Here is a 20,818-nt window from a genome sequence, read left to right as displayed (position 1 = left end):
ACGAAAACTCTCTCTCTCGGCGCAGCCCTTCCTCTCTCTCTCCTCGCCCTCCACATAGCTTAGCGAAGCTCTGCCGGAGAACCACGTAGCTCCACTGCCACCACCGTCGTGCTGCTGGAGCTCTCTCCCTCAACCTCCCCTTCCTCCTTGCTGGGTCAAGCTATTGGAGACGTCACCGGGCTGCATGTGTGTTGAACACGGAGGTGCCGTAGTTCAGCACATAGATCGGAATCCACCGTGATCTGAATCGCTGTGAGTACGACTCCATCGACCGCGTTCATAGTAACGCTTCCTCTTAGCGATCTTCAAAGGTATGAAGATGCTCTACAACATCTCTCGTTGCTGGTTTCTGGATAGATAGATCCTTGCATGGCATAGGAAAATTTTGAAATTACTACGTTCCCCAACATCATCATGATCTTACTCATTTAACAACTTATCATTATCTTAATCATACTAAGTTAAAATCTCCTAAAACAAAAAACATCATAATAATCATCATCTTAATCGATCATGTCAAGTTAATATAAACCAGAAAAACTTATCTCTCATAGGACCTTGTCCTCTCTCCTAGATAAAATATCATAAAACAGAATAACACCTATGTCTCTGTGATGAAGGAGAGAGAGCCAACGGTCTCCAACTTGTGGCTTGCGATCCTTCTTTATTTCTCTCCATGCTTCAATTTGGATCCTTTTTTATTTGCCCTCAGTCGAGTATGGACATCGAGCTGAGCCTCAGTGGGCTTTTAATTGTCATATGACCTTTGTCGTGTATCAATAGAGGCGCTACATTATTTGTCAGTTGCTGTTGAAGAACATAATAATAACCTAGTTAGCAATGTAATCAACACCATTTATGCAATAGTAGAGTGTACTTAATTAGCAAACTCTTACCAAGATATTTCGGCGAATGTCATCCGCTCTCAACCTATGCACTAGTGGCATGTAAAATGTATAATTTGGGCCAGTTCCCAAATTATACGGGAAGTTCTCCTTACAACCAGGACAATAACAATAAAGTGGATAAGAACATCCTTCTCCTCCGAAGTTAGATGTGATCCATAAATGTAGTGTGTCATGACAATTAATTTCTGTAATTCACTCGAAGAAACGAAATAAGCTGTAAATTATAATTTAACAAACTAGCAAGGTGGCCCTCGCAAATGCGAGGGCTAGATCTTTAGCCCATTTAAACTATCGCTTATTTATTGTATATTATGCACATATATTCATACTCTTATTTACCTCATGTTAGTATTTAATAGACAATAATGTAGAAATTGGTAAATTTGTAGGGTGTAACATTTATATTTTTATTATGACTACATGATTATGTTGCAAATAAATAATAAAACGGAAATGCGCGGGCTTTGATATAACATTGGGGCACTGAGTTGCAAGGACGTCAACCAAATGGACCCACATTAGCTCGATATAAGTTGTCATATTTTTAAATATGGTGTAGTTCTAGAATTGTATTTAACATTGATGCATGTATCTCCAAGGATAACAACAAAATTATGTTGTCATTTTGTGTATTGTTATAGAGAGCAATCCCGGTTTTTTCCTATATGTGACTTCTTGCATGGTTCATCCTTGCATACACAACTGGATCCATATGTTCATGACAAAATATTTCATCAATCCAAACCAATTCAACTCCATTGTTGGTAGCCTGTCACCATGAGAGCATCCATCATCGAACGTCGAGGTGCTTGCGGTGCCGCCTACCTTGCCATCGACAACCTTCGACGTTCTTGACCTACCACCTACTTTCCTGCAGAACTTGAGAAGAATGGTGCAGCTGTGTATGAGGGAGTATGGTACAGAAGATGAAGGTCAGAAGCTTTGGCCATATGTCAATATACAAGCGTGTGTATATAACTTCAGTTACCATTTTTGTTTTGCAGATAAATCAAAGGCGATCCATAAAATAGGACGATGGGGAGCATGCATGGATGTAAGTTGTAATAGCATCAAATTTATTATCCTCCAAGTACCATGTTATATTATTCCAATCAAATCTGGATTAGTTACTGTTACTTACATCACTAACAGGAAAAAGAAACACATAGGTAGGACATGTCTGTTGTCTGCGTATAGGAGTATAGGTCAGCAATTAGCATGGTACTATATATGGTACTTCTCCAACCTTTCTTGTGTACACAAGGCTTACTCGAGTGGTCATTCCTCAGGGATCCATGTGGAAGTGGAACATGTCTATTGCTAGATTGTTGTTCTCCAAGACACCAACTGTCCTCTTGCTGCTACCTGGAGTCTTTAACACAAAAATAAGTGTTGTGGATGTGCACAGTTAACTACAGCGTGCTTCCAATCCTAAATGGAGCAGAACGACCCTAAATAGATTAATCAACCCAATCATCAGTCCAGTCCAAACAGACATGGATTCATTCTCCACTAAAAAAAAAAAGTGTTTATCTCACTCATATGCAGACGAAATTATTAAGTAGTTATAAAACAAAACAATGTGCATTATTACCTAGAAAGTAAAAGAGAACACGTGTACAGTGTGCAGCTTTCCTTCACGGATGGACATTCATAGGAAGCCAAGGATTGGACGCTAAATTTTTGCTACTGTTGATTTGCCTCACTCAGAGGAGTAACATCGGATCGGCTGTGACATGGTTTAGGCTGTGTTCGGTTGACAGGGATTTGGAGAGGGTTTGATAGGGATTGAAGGGGATTGTATCCCATGCAAGTCAAATTCTCCCAAATCCCCTCCAATGCTCTTGGGACAGGGAGTAACCGAACAAGACGTTAGCGAAATTGATGTGTTTAGTAGTAGTAATTAGGAGGGTTGGATATGCCGTCTTGGATATCCTTCTCTTTCTCGGCAGCAGATCGCTTCCATCTGCCCCCGGGTTGCTCACCTTGGCTTGTACCGATATGCATACATCAAAGGAGCCTGGCATAGTCACTGTCACGTTCAGCTTCAAGCAGGGGTTTGTTATTAGGGTTCGCATACTGGAGGGCCTGCCATGAGCGTCGGTGTGTTCCCGGCTTCCTGTAAGTCCTCTGCATGGACCGCAGGGCGCCACCAACAAATTTATAGTCCGTGAGAAGGGATAGACCGCTACATTTGCTGATCCCAACATGCATGATCTGCAATCAGGAAGAGAATGGGGTGGGAAAGAACTGAGAAGGGAGGCGATGAGGAACTTCTGCAGCGTAATATAGATCTGAGGGTACCTCATCTATGTAAACAAAATCCCAGAAAACCGACTAAGAGAAAGGGGACGGGGCCTTAGGCGCTCCCGCGACAGGGGCGACTAGGGTTTCCGCCCTCCCCCTCGCGCCGCCGCCGGTTAGACTCCTCCTCCCCTGTGCCAGTCCCCCCTCCCCCCTCCTCCCAGATCCGCCCTTGCGCCGCCTCACCGGGAGGTGGCCGGGGCGGCACGCGAGCTCCTCTCCCACGAGCTCTTTCTCCTTCGTCTCCTCCCCCACTGCCGGTGGCGGGCGCCCCCCGCGCTGCCCGGGTGGTGCCGGTGGCGGCGGGCTTACCTTTGCCCGTGCGCGCGTTCCCCCTTCCCGGGGCAGGGGACGGCGGCGGTGCAGCTCGGCCGGTAGCAGTCCGGCGACCCGGTGGTGGTGGCCGGCGACAGGTGAGGTGGCGGCGCTGCTCCTTGGCGGTAGGGCGCGCGTGGTGGCCAGCTGCGCGCCCTGACTTAGATCCAGGTCCCCTAAGGGCCCCATCTGGGTCCTAGCGCACCGGCTCTCGGCGTGGTTGTGGTGTCTTGTGCGTGGTGGAGAGGTGGAGCAGCTTGGAGTGGGGGCGGCGTCGTTGACGTCGCGCCTGTTGCAGCATGATGGCGGGAGCTTTCCCGGGGGGTCCCGGCTGCGCCTGGTATGCTCCTGCTATTGCGTCTGGTTGGCTAAGGTTGAGCCCTCCCGCGTGCCGACGGTGCTGCTGCTCCTAGTCCTGACGCTTCTTTATCGCTGTGCAGGCTTCTCCTAACGGTGTCGCGGTGAGACGGCGCAGGGGCCTCAAGACCGTGTTGGTGTTGGGTGTAGGTCGGTCTGGTGACAGGCTCCGGAGCGCCTGAGGTGCAGGTTGGGATCGGGGGAAACCCTTGTCGGTCCGGCCGACACTGACGCGGTGACGCCTTTGGGTGTCGCCGAACCTTCCTGGAGGGCGTCGGGGCTACCCTTCCTCGTGCCTCGATGCGTTCCGGGGGAATTCCTTGGCAGCAGCGTCGTCATTGTCGCATTCCTTCTTGGAGGTGTTGATGGGTACCGGTGCTTTGGAGTCCTGGAGATTGGTGGAAGACTCTTAGTGGGCACAGCGGTCGCGAGTCTTTTGTGTTTTTCGTCGATCCACCGATGTTGACATTTGTTTTTTTTTTACTTTCTTTTCCTTTTCTTTTGATCGTGATTGTGGCCCTGTTTGGATCCTAGGGTTAGAGTTAGAGTGGGTTAGATTTGAGCCATATAACCCTCAAAGATCCAAACAGGTGGGTTAGAGTTGGTTAGATGCATCTAACCCACCCAAAAACTCTAACTCATCCAAGAGGTGCTTTTTTGGGTTAGAGTAGGTGGGGTCCAGGGAAAGAGAGAGGTCTAAAGTAGCCAAATGATTAAGAAAGTGCATTTATTATCCATCTAACCCTCTCATCCAAACACCTTTAGAGTTAGAGTTAGTTCAGGTTAGTTCAAGGGTTACAATCTAACTCTAACTCTAACCAGGTTAGAGTATCCAAACAGGGCCTGTGTTGTTTCCACCCGAGCATCTATCATCGGATGTTCTGATTGGTTGCTTTGTATACAAAGCGAGGGAAAATCCTTTTTCGTTAATATAGATCTGAGAAGGGGAGGCGTGGAAGTTCTGCAGCGTGATTATTTATTAAGGATCCATCAAATGAACTGCCAATAGTTGGATGTGTTGTAATTTGGCAGGATGCCTTTACGTAATGGCATGATGGGTAATTCTTCTTTCACTAAAATCAAATGGTTGTAAAGTCACTGTCGAGGCCACGTGAACTCCTCAAGCGAGCATGACAGTGATGGCGTCTCCATGTACTTCCTGTCGAGCACCATGCTCGAGATCATCCCCAACGTCGCCATGAACGGGTGCTCCTTGATCACCACCACCATGCAAGCGACGTGGTCCGAAGCCGCTGATGTGTGCAGGCTGTGGAGCAGCGCGCATACCTTGTCATGGCGAATGTGCAGAGCTCCATGTAGTTTGCATAAGCAAGTGTTGCTCTCCACCACCAGTCAACCACCATGCCTGTGTTGCGGCTGGAAGCTGCCACGACGTGCATCTTGTGTGGACGTACATGTAGATTTTTTTGTTTCAGCAGGAGAAATATATTACTGTATAAAATAATATCTTTTCGTCTTAAAATAAGTGTCTTGATGACCTTAATACAATTTATACTAAAACTAGTACAAAGTTAAGACAGTTATTTTGAAACATAGGAAGTAGTACAGGATGCGGTCTCCTTCCGTTCACGTGTTGTACAGGATGCATGCTCCATTACATATGCCCACCCAATAGAATAGGGGTGGTTACAATGTTTATTGTGGGATCTAAGGGAGTGCGGACGTTTGGAGTTCGGCATTCATGGAGGCCGAAATTTTTAAATAATTAAAAATTCAAACTTTTTTGTTTTAAAAGAATCTGAAAAAAATATGGAAGTAAAGAAGGATGTTATGCGTATGTGTGCAAAAATTTAGGATGAAATACCTTGAAATACGATCTGCACAAAAAAGACAAATTCATGACCTGAAATGATGAATAGTGTCATGTGTAAAAAAGCCTTAGATTTGTTTTTTTTGCACAGCCCTCATTTCAATGTATTTTTTTCTGAAAAATTACACACATGTGTGTTACCCCTTCACTTATCCCTATATTTTTTTTCAGAATTTTTTGAAATGTAAAAACATGAATTTTCATGAAATTTGAGTTTTAAATTTAAAGGGCTCCATGGAGCTCGGGAGCCAAAAGCAATTTCCGGATCTAAGGGCTATGTTTTGTTAGTTTATTGAGGGTCCACCAGATCGAAGGCCACATCTATGTGACTATTGTGGGATTTTCTAGCTAATTTTTTATTTTTGATCCGTATTTTGCTTTTAGTATATAATAGGAAGAAAATATATTTAATATGGATGAACATCAACTATTTTAAATATAAGAATGAAAATTACTTGACAAATATGGTTGACAAACTCACATGGAGATAAAACAGGAAACATATCCACATCCACCCAAATATCGATGTTACCTTCGATATGATCTTGAGAACGAAGATCGAAGGTTATTTTCGTACCCCACTGAAATCTATATGCCTTGCAAAGAGCTTTCCAATTTTAGCACCCTAATTCTGTCTTATTTACTGCATTCATTACTTTAATCAGAAATATATGACCATGTTTAGTCCTGAGGTTAGCTCTCCTCGTCTCCATACTCTCGTGATAGTCGAAACTGAGCCTCTCCAACACATACCTTCTTGCATGGCAAGGGAGGAACTAGTCGAATTGTATAAAACAGAAATTACACGTTGAAGCAAAGAAATAGAAGTCATGCTTAATTACAAAAAAAAACACTTGTCATCGTTGCATACCACACAAACATCGACGGTCTCTTCAAGCTTGATGATGAAGAACCTGCCGTCTCGCAGGTGAGGCTACCTGTCGCACAAACCCCCATCGTCGCCGTAATAATCACACTCAGGGATCCTATTGTCGTCAGACATTTCTTGTGTTCATGATTCAAAACTTCGTTAAGATCATTATTCAAATAAGATAAATTGAGCGCATGAAATTTGCCGGAACAGAAATGAATCAACATTCTGGCAAAATATACGCACTAGGAGGTGTTCCGTGCAATAACATACACACATCTGCAAATAGAACACACATGAAAGTCACACTAGGAGCAACGACAGATTGAAAGTACCTGATTTTTTTACTAAAAACTCTTGAATATTATCACATAATAAAACTAATACATCATCTTGAATAATCCAGTTAATGCGTCATCGAATATTGTCACTAATACATCTCGAATATTATCATATAATATCACTAATACAGATTCAGTTGACGCGTGACGACGCACGCGGTGGACACCCAAAGATAAGGAACCATCATCGGTTAATAGCTCGGGTGAGATCCGTGAAGAACCTGCCAGGTATTGGAGAACCTGGCATCCAACGCAGCCATGTAGCGACAGACGTGTTCGTCCTCCTCCCTGACATGGCAACGTACCACCTCCGTGTTGGGGAACGTCGCATGGGAAACAAAAAATTTCCTACGCCCACGAAGACCTATCATGGTGATGTCCATCTACGAGAGGGGATTTCCGATCTACGTACCCTTGTAGATCGCACAACAAAAGCGTTAAGAAACGCGGTTGATGTAGTGGAATGTCCTCACGTCCCTCGATCCGCCCCGCGAACCGTCCCACGAACCGTCCCGCGATCCGTCCCACGATCCACTCCGATCTAGTGCCGAACGGACGGCACCTCCGCGTTCAGCACACGTACAGCTCGACGATGATCTCGGCCTTCTTGATCCAGCAAGAGAGACGGAGAGGTAGATGAGTTCTCCGGCAGCGTGACGGTGCTCCGGAGGTTGGTGGTGATCTAATCTCAGCAGGGCTCCGCCCGAGCTCCGCAGAAACGCGATCTAGAGGTAAAACCGTGGAGGTATGTGGTCGGGCTGCCGTGGCAAAAGTTGTCTCAAATCAGCCCTAAAACCCCACTATATATAGGAGGGAGGGAGGGGAGGAGGCAGCCTCAAACCCTCAAGGTTTGGCCGAAATTTGAGGTGGAGGAGTCCTACTCCAATCCTACTTGGAGTAGGATTCCACCTTCCCACTTGGAAACTCTTTCCACCTTGTGTTTTTCCCTTCTCAAACCTTATGGGCCTTAGTGGAAACTTATTCCAGCCCACTAGGGGCTGGTTTATCTCTTCCCATAGCCCATGAGACCCCTTGGGGCATGACACCCCTCTCCATGGTCCCCGTCACCCCTCCCGGCACTCCTGGTACACTACCGATGAGCCCGAAACTTTTCCGGTAATGCCCGAAAACTTTCCGGTAACCAAATGAGGTCATCCTATATATCAATCTTCGTCTCCGGACCATTCCGGAAACCCTCGTGACGTCGGGGATCCCATCCGGGACTCTGAACAACATTCGGTAACCAACCATATAACTCAAATACACATAAAACAACGTCGAACCTTAAGTGTGCAGACCCTGCGGGTTCGAGAACTATGTAGACATGACCCGAGAGACTCCTCGGTCAATATCCAATAGCGGGACCTGGATGCCCATATTGGATCCTACATATTCTACAAAGATCTTATCGTTTGAACCTCAGTGCCAAGGATTCATATAATCCCGTATGTCATTCCCTTTGTCCTTCGGTATGTTACTTGCCCGAGATTCGATCGTCAGTATCCGTATACCTATTTCAATCTCGTTTACCGGCAAATCTCTTTACTCGTTCCGCAATACAAGATCCCGCAACTTACACTAAGTCACATTGCTTGCAAGGCTTGTGTGTGATGTTGTATTACCGAGTGGGCCCCGAGATACCTCTCCGTCATACGGAGTGACAAATCCCAGTCTTGATCCATACTAACTCAACTAACATCTTCGGAGATACCTGTAGAGCATCTTTATAGTCACCCAGTTACGTTGCGACGTTTGATACACACAAAGCATTCCTCCGGTGTCAGTGAGTTATATGATCTCATGGTCATAGGAATAAATACTTGACACGCAGAAAACAGTAGCAACAAAATGGCACGATCAACATGCTACGTCTATTAGTTTGGGTCTAGTCCATCACATGATTCTCCTAATGATGTGATCCCGTTATCAAGTAACAACACTTGCCTATGGCCAGGAAACCTTGGCCATCTTTGATCAACGAGCTAGTCAACTAGAGGCTTACTAGGGACAGTGTTTTGTCTATGTATCCACACAAGTATTGTGTTTCCAATCAATACAATTATAGCATGGATAATAAACGATCATCATGAACAAAGAAATATAATAATAACTAATTTATTATTGCCTCTAGGGCATATTTCCAACACTCCGAGGGGGCGGCTCCCTACGCACCGATAGTGGCCCATGCAACCGCCACGAAAAAAGCTCCGAGTCGACGATGAGACCTGAATTCCTCACCAAGGTGCGCCCTCGGGAAGGTAACACCTCCTAGTGCCAACCCGGTGGAGCCCAGTCCCGGACATGGCGTCTCTTAAGGAAGTCGCCAACCCCTCTACGACGAGGATGCGGGCTGGGCATCGTCAACATCGAGACAAATTCCTATGAGAACATTTTCTTATGGTTTAATGCTTTACTTTCTATTAATCATTTGTACAATAATGAAACACAATATATATATTGCAAATATTCCCGCAACAACGTTCGGGGCATCATCTAGTTTCACAAACATTTTCACCTAGCAAGATCCCTAGCAAGAACCCTAGCAATGTCCTAGCAAGAACCCTAGCAATCCACCCAAACACTAGAAATCAAACGGGCAGAGGAGGCATGGCTATGTCTCACCAGAGAAGGAGATGGTCGCCGCACGGAGGAGATGGCCGGAGGAGAAACAAAGGACGACCAGGGTCGAAGTCGCCGGGGTCGCGTTGGGAGGACCTGCCGCGACGGAGGCGGCACAGAGTGGAGATGGAGGGAGTGAGGAGGGGGGAGAGGGAGAGAGTGAGGGGTGGCGGCGACGACACCGAGTGGAGAGGGAGGGAATGAGGAGGGGGAGAGGGAGAGAGTGAGGGGCGGCGACGACGGCGCGGAGTGGAGAGGAAGGGAGTGAGGAGGGAGAGAGGGAGAGAGTGAGGGGCGACAACGCAAAGTGGAGAGGGAGGGAGTGAGGAGGGTGAGAGGGAGAGAGTGAGGGGCGGCGGCGGCGGTGCAGAGTGGAGAGGAAGAAAGGGAGAGAGTGAGGGGCACGTGTACGGATGAAGACGATAAGTCCACACGCCTTTCTTAGCAGTAGCGCGGGTTAGGAAACGGCGCTACTGCTATGGCGTTAGCAGTTGCGTTTCTTCCTCACAAACGCTACTGCTAGTTAGTAGTAGCGCCGTGCTCACAACCGATGCTACTGCTAAGATTCTACCTATAAGCTTTTCTCTATTAGTGAACCAGTGATAAGCATCACCTTTCTCCAATTCCCGAGAGGTTTTAACATCCCCCTCCCCTTAGTTTTCTTTAGTAGAGGAGCGAGCACATCACCTAAACAAAACCTTCAAGAAGAAAGCAGCACGAGTCACTATCTTCTATCCAGGCCACAAACGGCAGACCATCATTGACACCGGCCAAAGACAAACACATCAACCATCGATCTCATATCCAAATACAATGGAATCCATATATTTCTTGTGCAAGCACTTTGTAACCAGCGATGACATGCATCGAGCGATCTAAAATGGGCTATGTATTCACAATTTCATGCATAATATACAAAACATGAGCATCAAGTCTATGCACGATGTAGTAATTGAAGTCAATATGCCGATCTAATTGAAGTGAGACCTGCGATGTGAACCTTAATTATTGGTATCGACCACTAGCGGCCCAGATTTTACTTGGTCGTTGGACATACTCATGTATTTTGAGATACACTATTTTAGTACCAACTACAATGTGGAGCCGTGTTATGAGCACACTATTGAGCCCTTGATAATATGTAGGAATTATTTGACGTGACAATGGTATAAAGCAAATTCTAATGAGCGGTGACAATCTATTCGTAAGCACCTTACATGCTCTCATTTTTTAATTTGCATACTCATCGGAATAATATGCGTGTGCATGCATTTATAGAGGTTTGTGCATGCAAGTATGTGAGCGCCCGTTTCTGTACTGTGTTTGTGTTTCTTAAAAAGAAAAAAACTAGCAAAAGTTATCAAAGTACTTTCTACGCCACACTAAATATATCAACCAAGATATTTTAGGATAATCAATCAAACAATTATCTATAAGAATCAAGTGTAGAACATTAATTCTACAAGACATGCAGTTTTATGTTTCCTTTTTTTCTTATTGAAGATGATTTGGCTTGAATATTTTTTAAAGGTGGAAAATAAGGAAACTAGTATAACTTGTGTAATACCAATATTTTTGAATGCGGTTGTGATTTAAAAAAAGTGATTTTAAAAATGTAAAAATGTTTAGTATAATCAATTGTATTTAATTGGTTGTTAAGGGACAAAATTTTTGTTTCCGCCCAGGGCATCAATGTCAACTACTAGCACTCAATGGTCATTGGAGTCAACTTTATTCGATATTCCAATATTACTATTTTCTTCTATACCACACATATATATACGTGTCATCCTCCATCCCCTACTGAAAGTGGTCCACTCTCCAAACCCCATCCCCACCATGTCTGTGGCTTTGGTTGTTCTCTGTCCTTCATACCACACACACTTATAGTCTCATTCATTGTCGCACGTATGCCCGTCAACATGGCCTCGATGATTGAAGACCTATTAAACACTTGTTGGTTTATGGGAATAATCTTATGTTTTCAGTTATTCATCATCACAACTTAACAACCCTAAGACATGTATGAATGCAAAACACAAAATTCCACCACCTGTCCCAAAATAAAGAATATTAACTTTCACTATAAGAAATATGATCGATAATGACCCACCATTTTGGTCAAAGAATCGTCATTGGTGTCATGTTACGACCTTTTTTTGACCAAATTCAGAGGGTCAACAGTTGGCCGTCAAGAACGAACAACCATGACCTTTTCAGTATTTTGGTCAAGTATTCTTTGACCAAAACACTTAGGTCATAAAATATTTGACCATTTTTTTTTGTCATTACATGTGTACCTGAACCACATAGGAGCTGACATGGCATCTGCCACTTGGCTAAGCTGATGATGTGACGGATCACCAATGACTGAAAAATAAAGTCACAATTTTAGTAGCCCAATCCAAATCAGACACTTAAATGGGCCAGGCCCAACAATTCAGATCAATATTTGATATTTCAGCCCATTACTATTTTTATCTAGGACCAGGCCCCACAATTCAGATCAATATTTGATATTTCAGCCCATTATTATTTTTATCTAGGAGCAGGCCTTATTTTTGCACAGTTTCCATACACTAGGCATCGTAGATAATTCCGACGAAAAAACATTACGTTAAATAGTCCCGGTCATTTGAGCAATAAGCATCATTGCAGAAACTTTACAAACATGCACCACATAAAATAGTTCGGCCTTCAACTCCACTACAAATCCAGTTACAATGAAGCTTCATCCAGTTACAACTACAGCCCTAGAACCTAGTAACTATTACTAAAATGAGCACATAAAGAGAATGAAAGGTGCAATGAAGCTTCATCTCAATCAAACATGTTACAATGACTAACACTTAACTAGTCCCACATTACATTGTGAAATGAGCACAATATGTGATTTGACTTGTAACTATATTCATGTGTGTATACTAAGTGTGGGTGATACAATTGAAGCCCCAGCTGCCATATCTTCTTTATTGCTCCGGAGGAACGAAGGAACATGTGTAGCAGTCTCCATTATCTTCCCAGCCCAGGCCGATAAATTTACATCTAAAATTCATGTGCACACATTCAAAATCAAAAGATACAGTATAATGTAGGTTTCAGTTAGAAAGTTACTGCATGAATGCAAACACCTTTTGGGTGACTCATCAGCACTCCAATCTATAGAAAATAGTAGCTTGCACTAAATTAAGATTAACTGGCCTATATATGTACTAAGGAATAAACTTATGAGCCATTGCGGCCAACTAAATTTACATCAGCTCCATAGCAGTTTTGAGTTATCACTCTCTCTAGCAAATGGAACAATTAACAGGACATAATCTTAAAACTTATATGGATTTCACCATTTGAACTACATATATTATTTCTGTCTTGCAAGTAGAAGGGATTGATAGATACATGTTGATAGAAGGTATATCTCTGAGATGGAGATAAGGCAAAAAAAATGTTATCACGGGTCAGGAATTATGTTCAGTATCTCCCGCAAAGCGTCCCAACAGGGTTGATAAAATATATGTAAAAGTGACCCTCAATGTCTATTTCTCAAACAGAAAGTACTGCAGGATCAAGATTTAATTAGACATGGACAAAACACTATAGAAGCCTATGTTCTTCAGATGAGAGAACATCAGATACTACTTCCAGCTCTTCAAAATCACTAAAACTGGGCACAATAAGATGATTTAAGTTGTACTGTTCTGGACTCGTGAGCCAAAGGGACCGATCAACTCAACTAGACACCAGAGTGAACTTGCATTGTTACCCCTATATGGTTTCCTGCAGTTCTTTCACATGACATAATTTTCAGCATTCTGTTGTTTAAATGACCCAGTAGCTATCTATATGCAGAGCTCTAATTTCTTCTTCTGCAATCTTTTTAACCCAGCATTCTATAAAGGACCTGATATTAAAATTAAAATATTAGCCAAAGAACAGTTTTGTGTTTCTCCCCTTGCCACTCTTGTATCATATAAAGCCTGAACTTCTTGAAGTATCATGTTTGATTGTCACGTTTATACGAGAAAACAACTAAAACAGGTAGTGATATAATTTTGATCAAGGCTAAAAAAAGTGTAAAACATCTAAACTTAACTTAGAAACGACTAGGAAAGCATGAAAATTCTGAATACCTTTGAACTGAAGGAACCATTTTCTTTAGGGACGCCCTGGAATATGCTTTATGTATCCTGCACATTTCATAGGCAATGAGTTCAGCAAGCACAGGGAAAAATATATAACTACTTTAAGAAAATGTCTAGCCATCTCCTGGTAGTTTTGCAAAGGCGCAAAACCAAAGCAGTGACATGATCAATCAAGCAAGCAAATGCAAGCAGTGGACTAAGGTTACATAGAGATAGGACGTGGATACTGGCTAAACAAACACTTGGCTTAACCCCTGAAACTATAATTTAACTAATGGAACGGCGTTAGTAAGCATCTGGTTTTTGTAGTTTAGGTGGCTCCATATATTCAGTATTTCACAGACTGCATTTCAATACCGCACCTACTAAGCTAAACTTTTTTTTTAAATGTCTATGGGTGGCGACTGCCCGCCTGAACGATTTCCATTAAATTGCTTACACGATCAATAGTTTCTTTACAGGGAGTTTTACACAGAGGGGGGTAACCCTATGGGAAAAACGCACAAAGAAAATAAGCTACAACAATGTGGATAAGTTTTTGACCCAGTCCTGGAGAATTGTTTTACAAATGGATCGGGAGCAGCGGCACCTCCCATGATTGATGGGGTTTGTTGGCGTGTGCTTACAGAGAACTTGAGTCGTTAAACATCATAAAACACGTTAAAAAGCGAGAACTTCCAATAACCTAACTAGAACCATACTTTTCGTAGTTTGTTCCTACAAAAACACAGTTTGTCGCACAACTGCTATTAAGAAATCAAGTTGTGCTTTACAAAGAAAAATTCTGGACACAACATATAAATAGCACATTTCACATTAACTTTGATTAGAACAGATTCTGCTACAATATCTAAATACAGATTTCACATCTACACTATATCATATTTTACATAGTTTGGTACTATGAGAATACATGTTACTTTTAATAGATTATTTATAATACAATAAGTCGATCCCATAGTGCAAAATAGCAAGTATAGCATGGCAAGGGATAAATTTCCTTCAGCTACAAAAATGTTTTATATGGAAAAGGCAAGGCAGTAAGAAAATGACATTCATTCTAGACTTGCAACAAGAAGAGAAAAACTACACATATGGCTGATAATAGCAAAGAACAACAACAAATAACATATTTCTTTATGGTGACCTCTTAAACAATATCAACTTGGTTAAGCTATAATTACCCATTTGAAATTTCTATTTAGATCATATTTATACAAAGCAAACTAAATCTAAAGTTTTGTGGTAAGTGGCGTAAATACCTGCACATAGGAGGCTAGAGAGTTCAAGTAGAGTTAATCCCTCCGTCGCAAAATTACTAAGTCGGCAACACTTATTTTGGACGGTGAGTACTTGCTACCACAATAAAATGAGATGGCAAGGGCAGATAATAGAAGGATGCCGCCACCCAACGCTCACTCACACCCAAGTCTTCTCCTTTCTCATTCCGTTCCACCGCCCAAATGACACTCCAACTGTCGCCGCTCGCTGCAAGAAAAAATAGGATGGTATATGGCTCAAAAGGGAGACCAAGAAAACCGGCTCTATACATCGAGGCACATAGAATAAACAATGAGCAGAAAATACTAACTAACTAAAAGTTCATGGACACATACCACCAAAATATCCATATAATGCCCCTCTATCAAAATTTAAAACTTTTTTGGTTTTGCATATGCATAAAAACATCTTGCATTTCGTTACGCAGGGAGTATTATTTTATCTCAAGGATCGAACATAAATGTTAGACATGCTTGAAAAGAAAGTTAGCTTGGTTTTTATTGAACCATTGTTCTGACATATATATATATATATATATATATATATATATATATATATATAAAATTAATTCAGCACATAAATACATTAAATGAGCATGGATTCTTCACGGTGCTAGCTACATGCCACTGCTACCAAGTACATTTCGTCTCACTGCTACCAAGTACATTTCGTCTCATGGAGAAAAAAAGGGACACGGATGCATGGTAGAATTTTATCTGTCGAAAGAAAATTTACTAGGGTACTTATCTGGTCTGATATAGTAATAATTGAACATGGACCAACTACTACCGAGTCTAAACACTAAGTCGTAGCTTTTTTTATAGGGAAAACAGCACTATAATTTAGGCTAACTAGCACAATACCACTAAAGTGCCACATGATGGCCTACGTCACATGGAGCTGGGACTCAGGTTTCTTACATCGAGGCCAAGAGGTAGCCACCCACAACCTGTAGCAGCCGGTAATAGAACCACCATTGTAGGCTGATTCAAAACCATGGTGTACAACCCCTGCAGTCAGCCACAGGCCTGGGACGCGGATAAGAGGAGTCGTCGATGGAGGCTCATATTTTGGATGACAGCGTACTGCCTCGTGATGGCATCCTTCTTTGTTGGCTCTAAGTCAGCAACTCCTCCGTGTGTTGTTACATGCACGTCGACACAGACGATCCCTAAAATCACTTTGGAAAAATAGTGGTAAAAGGGAGGGATTCATGCCGAGGTGTACCTTGCGTGGATCTTGAAGGCCCTGTCGAAGTCGATGGCGATGGTATGAAGCTACACGCCGAGCCAGCGAGGCGAGGGGAGCAAGCCTTCAGGTGAGGAAATCGAGATCGGAGGCGAGGGGCTGCGGGATTGAGGTCCTCTGATGGGGCGAAATCGCCGACATGGCCAATGTCGCGAGGTGGGGTAGCAAAATGAGCAGCAGGGGAAGTGGTGGGGCGTCGGAGGAAGAACAGAGTGAGGGAGTCGAGGCACCGGTGGCTAGGGTAGAAGAAGAAGATGGAGACACCTGTGGGAGCAACTTAGGTACGTCTCCTGGGAACCCTAGTTAGTTTGGTGGGCTTCGGCCTATCATAAACGGGAAAGGTTAATCCAAATGCCATCTATTTAGAAAACTTTGTCTCAAAATAATATATTTAGAAAATTAATATAAATCTTATGTTCCTAAAAAATCTTCAAAAAACTAAATATATGCACGTAAAATTAGTAGGGTGATAAGACTACCAAAATTGACCATTGTGCCTAGTTTCGGTGACACTCAACAAAGGATAAAAAGGAAGCATTGCTCTGCCACTCAAAAGAGAAGTGCATGCATGGATGGACGGTGAGAACACAACAAAAACAGGTTTGCCGATTGTTTTCCAACTACTCACAAAAATTGTGTACATAAAAAAGACGACATCAGCCAGCCTGCGACACACTGTCTCATCGTGTGCCTGGACTCATAACCGCCCTCGCGCACACCGGTGATGAGGTAAGGGCGTCGTTTATTTGGATGGAATAATCCCAGTAAAAATCACAAAATTTTATAGAAGTTTAAAACAATTTTGAATACACAAAAGATTTAAAATGTTTCAAAATTAAAAGAATGTTTCTATGTATATCTCTTTCGCCACACTATTTAAAAAGAACCTAAGGTTTTATCTTTTACTATGTTTTCTCCCTCTATCCCTTCATCCAAACTCCCAACCTTCACCTATTTGTTTTCCTTTTTTCATCCCCTTTTCATTTTTCTCAAAAACAAGTAGTAACCCAATAAACCAAATCAATATATGGTATAGCAATAAATTCACGGTCCATAATTGAAGATTTTCTTACAGTAAAACATTAACGTGTATGACATCTATGATAACCCAATAATAACAATAAATTCACATCCCAAAAAGCAAATAGATATAAAAAAATATATATTTTGGACATCATGTCGTATGTGGGCCTCATTTTTCATTTTTTGAGTGACCCAAATGATTTTTTTTAAGGATCTACCATTTATTTGTTGGAAAAATGTACCAAATGAATGTTATAAAATACTAGGTCATATTTCATGTCCAGTTGACAAAATGGTTGGATAAATTTTCAGCAATTATAAAGTAATATAAAATATAGTGCTTCACAAACTGAAAATATTACGAGAAACAAATATTGGATTGTGAGCTTAGATGGATTGTTAGGTGAAGACCAAAATTTGTGGATAGCTATGATTTTGGCATATAAAATATGTGGCAAAAATGCAGCTCATTAGGAGATTCCTAGCTAGTATTTCCTTCACTAAGCTTCTAGCTGAACAGAAACTTTGGAATTTTGGTGAGAACGATTTAATTGGCAAATAGAGCTAAAAAATTTCATGAGGCAATGATTTGGGTAGGAAAGGGTGCCCAAAATATTGAGGGCAATCAAGAAATTATAAATTCTGACCTGTCAACGTACTTATCCTTTGTGGCCTTGTCGACACCTACAAGACACGTAGGCGAAATTGTCGAGTTGTTTGCCCAGTCACTTCTATTTAAGCCTATGACCTTCTAAATTTTGTCAAGGAGGACCTACAATACGGGCATAAATAGAGCTACGCATGCCAGTGACCATTTTGTGCAATGGGATTATGACCTTCTTGATAGAGATGGTGAAAAATTTCTAGTGTTTGAACGCTCTTAGACACCTCATGACCTTTTCGTAAATTTTAGTCATAGATCTATGACCAATTCAACCGCCGTCATTTTCTTTTGTCATAAACGAGCTTATTTCTTGTAGTGTTTAGATTCGTCATAATGTTGAGTATGCATATATGGATGGAGTAGGCCATACTTGAGTTCATTAACAAGTATTTTAGCATATAGAACAAGAAATCTATAAGCTTTTCTATTCTTGATTTTATAAGAATTTTGATAAAAGCATTTCATTTGCTTATGTTAATGGAAATTTTCTTTCCTAAAATGTATTCTAATTTTTGGCCTAATTCTTCCTCTAATGACCGATTTAACCTTTGATAAAAAAAGATACAAAAATGACTTAGAATTAACTCCAAATGTATTTTCATTTAATCAATCAAGAATCTTGCTTTACAAATTAAGGTGATTATAGAGCATCTCGTGTTCAACAAAGAATGCAACATTGCTACTATTTAATTTTTACAATGATTAATTTAGACCACAAATTAGTAAAACAAGAGGTAAAATATGTAAGAGACATCCACAAAACAGATCAACTCTATTAATTCAATAAAAGCACACGTGGTTATTATTGACTTAGTTAAGCATGTACTATTGTCTGGATGTTATTCGTCTCTTCATTGGACGAGCCCTGGGGTGGAAATGGAAGAATACATAGTCGGGAAGGCCACTTTTTGGCACTAGAGAAGGTGAGGAAGTGACCTTTGTAAGGGGTAACCCGTAACTAGTGATTCTGAAATAGTTGGGGCGACGCCCGCAGCATGACACCATTGGCAGGCCAGTTCGGGCTTGGGTGCACGCTTATGTTTTTCCATTTGTTGCTTTTGGTTTTATATTTTGATTTTTCTTTTCTTTATGGGTTTTAATTAATTATTTCTGCTTCTTTTTTTTGCGAATCTGCTTCATTTTTTCAGGTTTTGTATATGGGTTTGTTTTTTGTCTTGGCAATTTTGTATTTTTGTACTTTTATTTTTCCATAGTTTTTATATTATAATGTGGGATGAACATTTTTATATGGACCATGAACTTTTTATTTAATATATGGTATACTTGTTTATATACAATGAACTTTTTAAATATACGAGAACTTTAGAAAAATAAAATAAACCTTTTTAACATAGACTAAACTTTTCTTCTAAATGTATGATGAATTTATTCTAGTATATCTAGACCATTTTTAATATAGACCGAACTTTATTTAAACACATACTAAAAAATTTATCATGTAATTTTATATTTTTCTAACATATTTATATTTAGCCGTGTAAAAGACAACACTTGATTTTGTGAAAAACTACAACAGCCCGTTTTTATTGAGAGTCGCCATAATTGGGTGAAGCCTCATCTACTTGATGCTAGCAGGATGTCTCAAAAAAAGGAGGTCTCTGGGTTTTATTTGTTTTTTCGGTTTTTTCAACAATTTTTATTTTTGCTTGGTTTTCCCTAGGTTTTGGTGAAATATTTTTAGGTTTCCATTCTTTGGGAAGCAACATTTTTCCGTGAAAAACACATCATGTACTTCTGCGATAAGCACAATTGTGCTTCCTAAAAAAAAAGAAAAAAGACACAACCACGAGAAGAACAGCGTTGCTTTTGCGGGAAGGACAACATGTGCTTCTACTGAAAACGAAAAGAAACATAGGTTGTGCAGTTGTGCCTATGTAAGAAGCACAATTATGCTTCCACGAAAAGCATAATTTGTTCTTCCATTTGAAGCACAACTCTGCTACCGAAAAGGAAAATCACAATTGTGCTTCCACTCGTAAAAGGGAAAATCACGTCATGTGGAACTGCGGAAGCACTTGTGCTTGCTTTGGTAAGAAGCATAACCTTTCTTGATAAAGCGAAAAATACATAGCTAGTGCTTTAAAAAAAGGTGAAAACACAACTGTGCATCTGGGCTTTGTTTTTTTCCTGTTTTCATATTATTTTTTGGGCTTGCCATTTTTCCTTTTTCAGTTTTTTGTTCGGGTTTTAGGTTTTTCTGGGTTTTTTTATGAAAAAAAGTTCACAAAACCTGTTAACATGGGTTTTAGTTATGAAGATCTTAACGCTAGAAATCCAACGGTAAAAATGATTTAGCATATAGACCCATGATTCAAGAAATAAACCGTTTTGGAGAAAAGAATCTACGAAAGAAAAAGAAAAAAATATCGGGTTGCGACAAGGAAAATATTCATCATATGTGCGCCACTTGTCCACACTAGAGAGGTTGAGGACATGAGCTTTGTTACCTTTTGTTGGAAATATGCCTTAGAGGCAATAATAAAATGGTTATTATCATATTTCCTTGTTCATGATAATCGTCTATTGTTCATGCTATAATTGTATTAACAGAATACAGTAATACATGTGTGAATAAATAGATCACAATGTGTCCCTAGCAAGCCTCTAGTTGGCTAGCTCGTTGATCAATAGATGATCATGGTTTCCTGATCATGGGCATTAGATGTCATTCATAACGGGATCACATCATTGGGAGAATGATGTGATGGACAAGACCCAATCCTAAGCATAGCACTAGATCGTATTGTTCGTATGCTAACGCTTTTCTAATGTCAAGTGTCTTTTCCTTCGACCGTGAGATTGTGCAACTCCCGGACACCGTAGGAGTGCTTTGGGTGTATCAAACGTCACAACGTAACTGGGTGACTATAAAGGTGCACTACGGGTACCTCTG

This window comes from Hordeum vulgare, chromosome 3H, assembly GCF_904849725.1.
Source record: "Hordeum vulgare subsp. vulgare chromosome 3H, MorexV3_pseudomolecules_assembly, whole genome shotgun sequence".
NCBI classification, from domain to species: Eukaryota; Viridiplantae; Streptophyta; class Magnoliopsida; order Poales; family Poaceae; genus Hordeum; species Hordeum vulgare.
The sequence above is the reverse complement of the archived record's forward strand: the minus strand, read 5'-3'. Positions refer to the sequence as shown.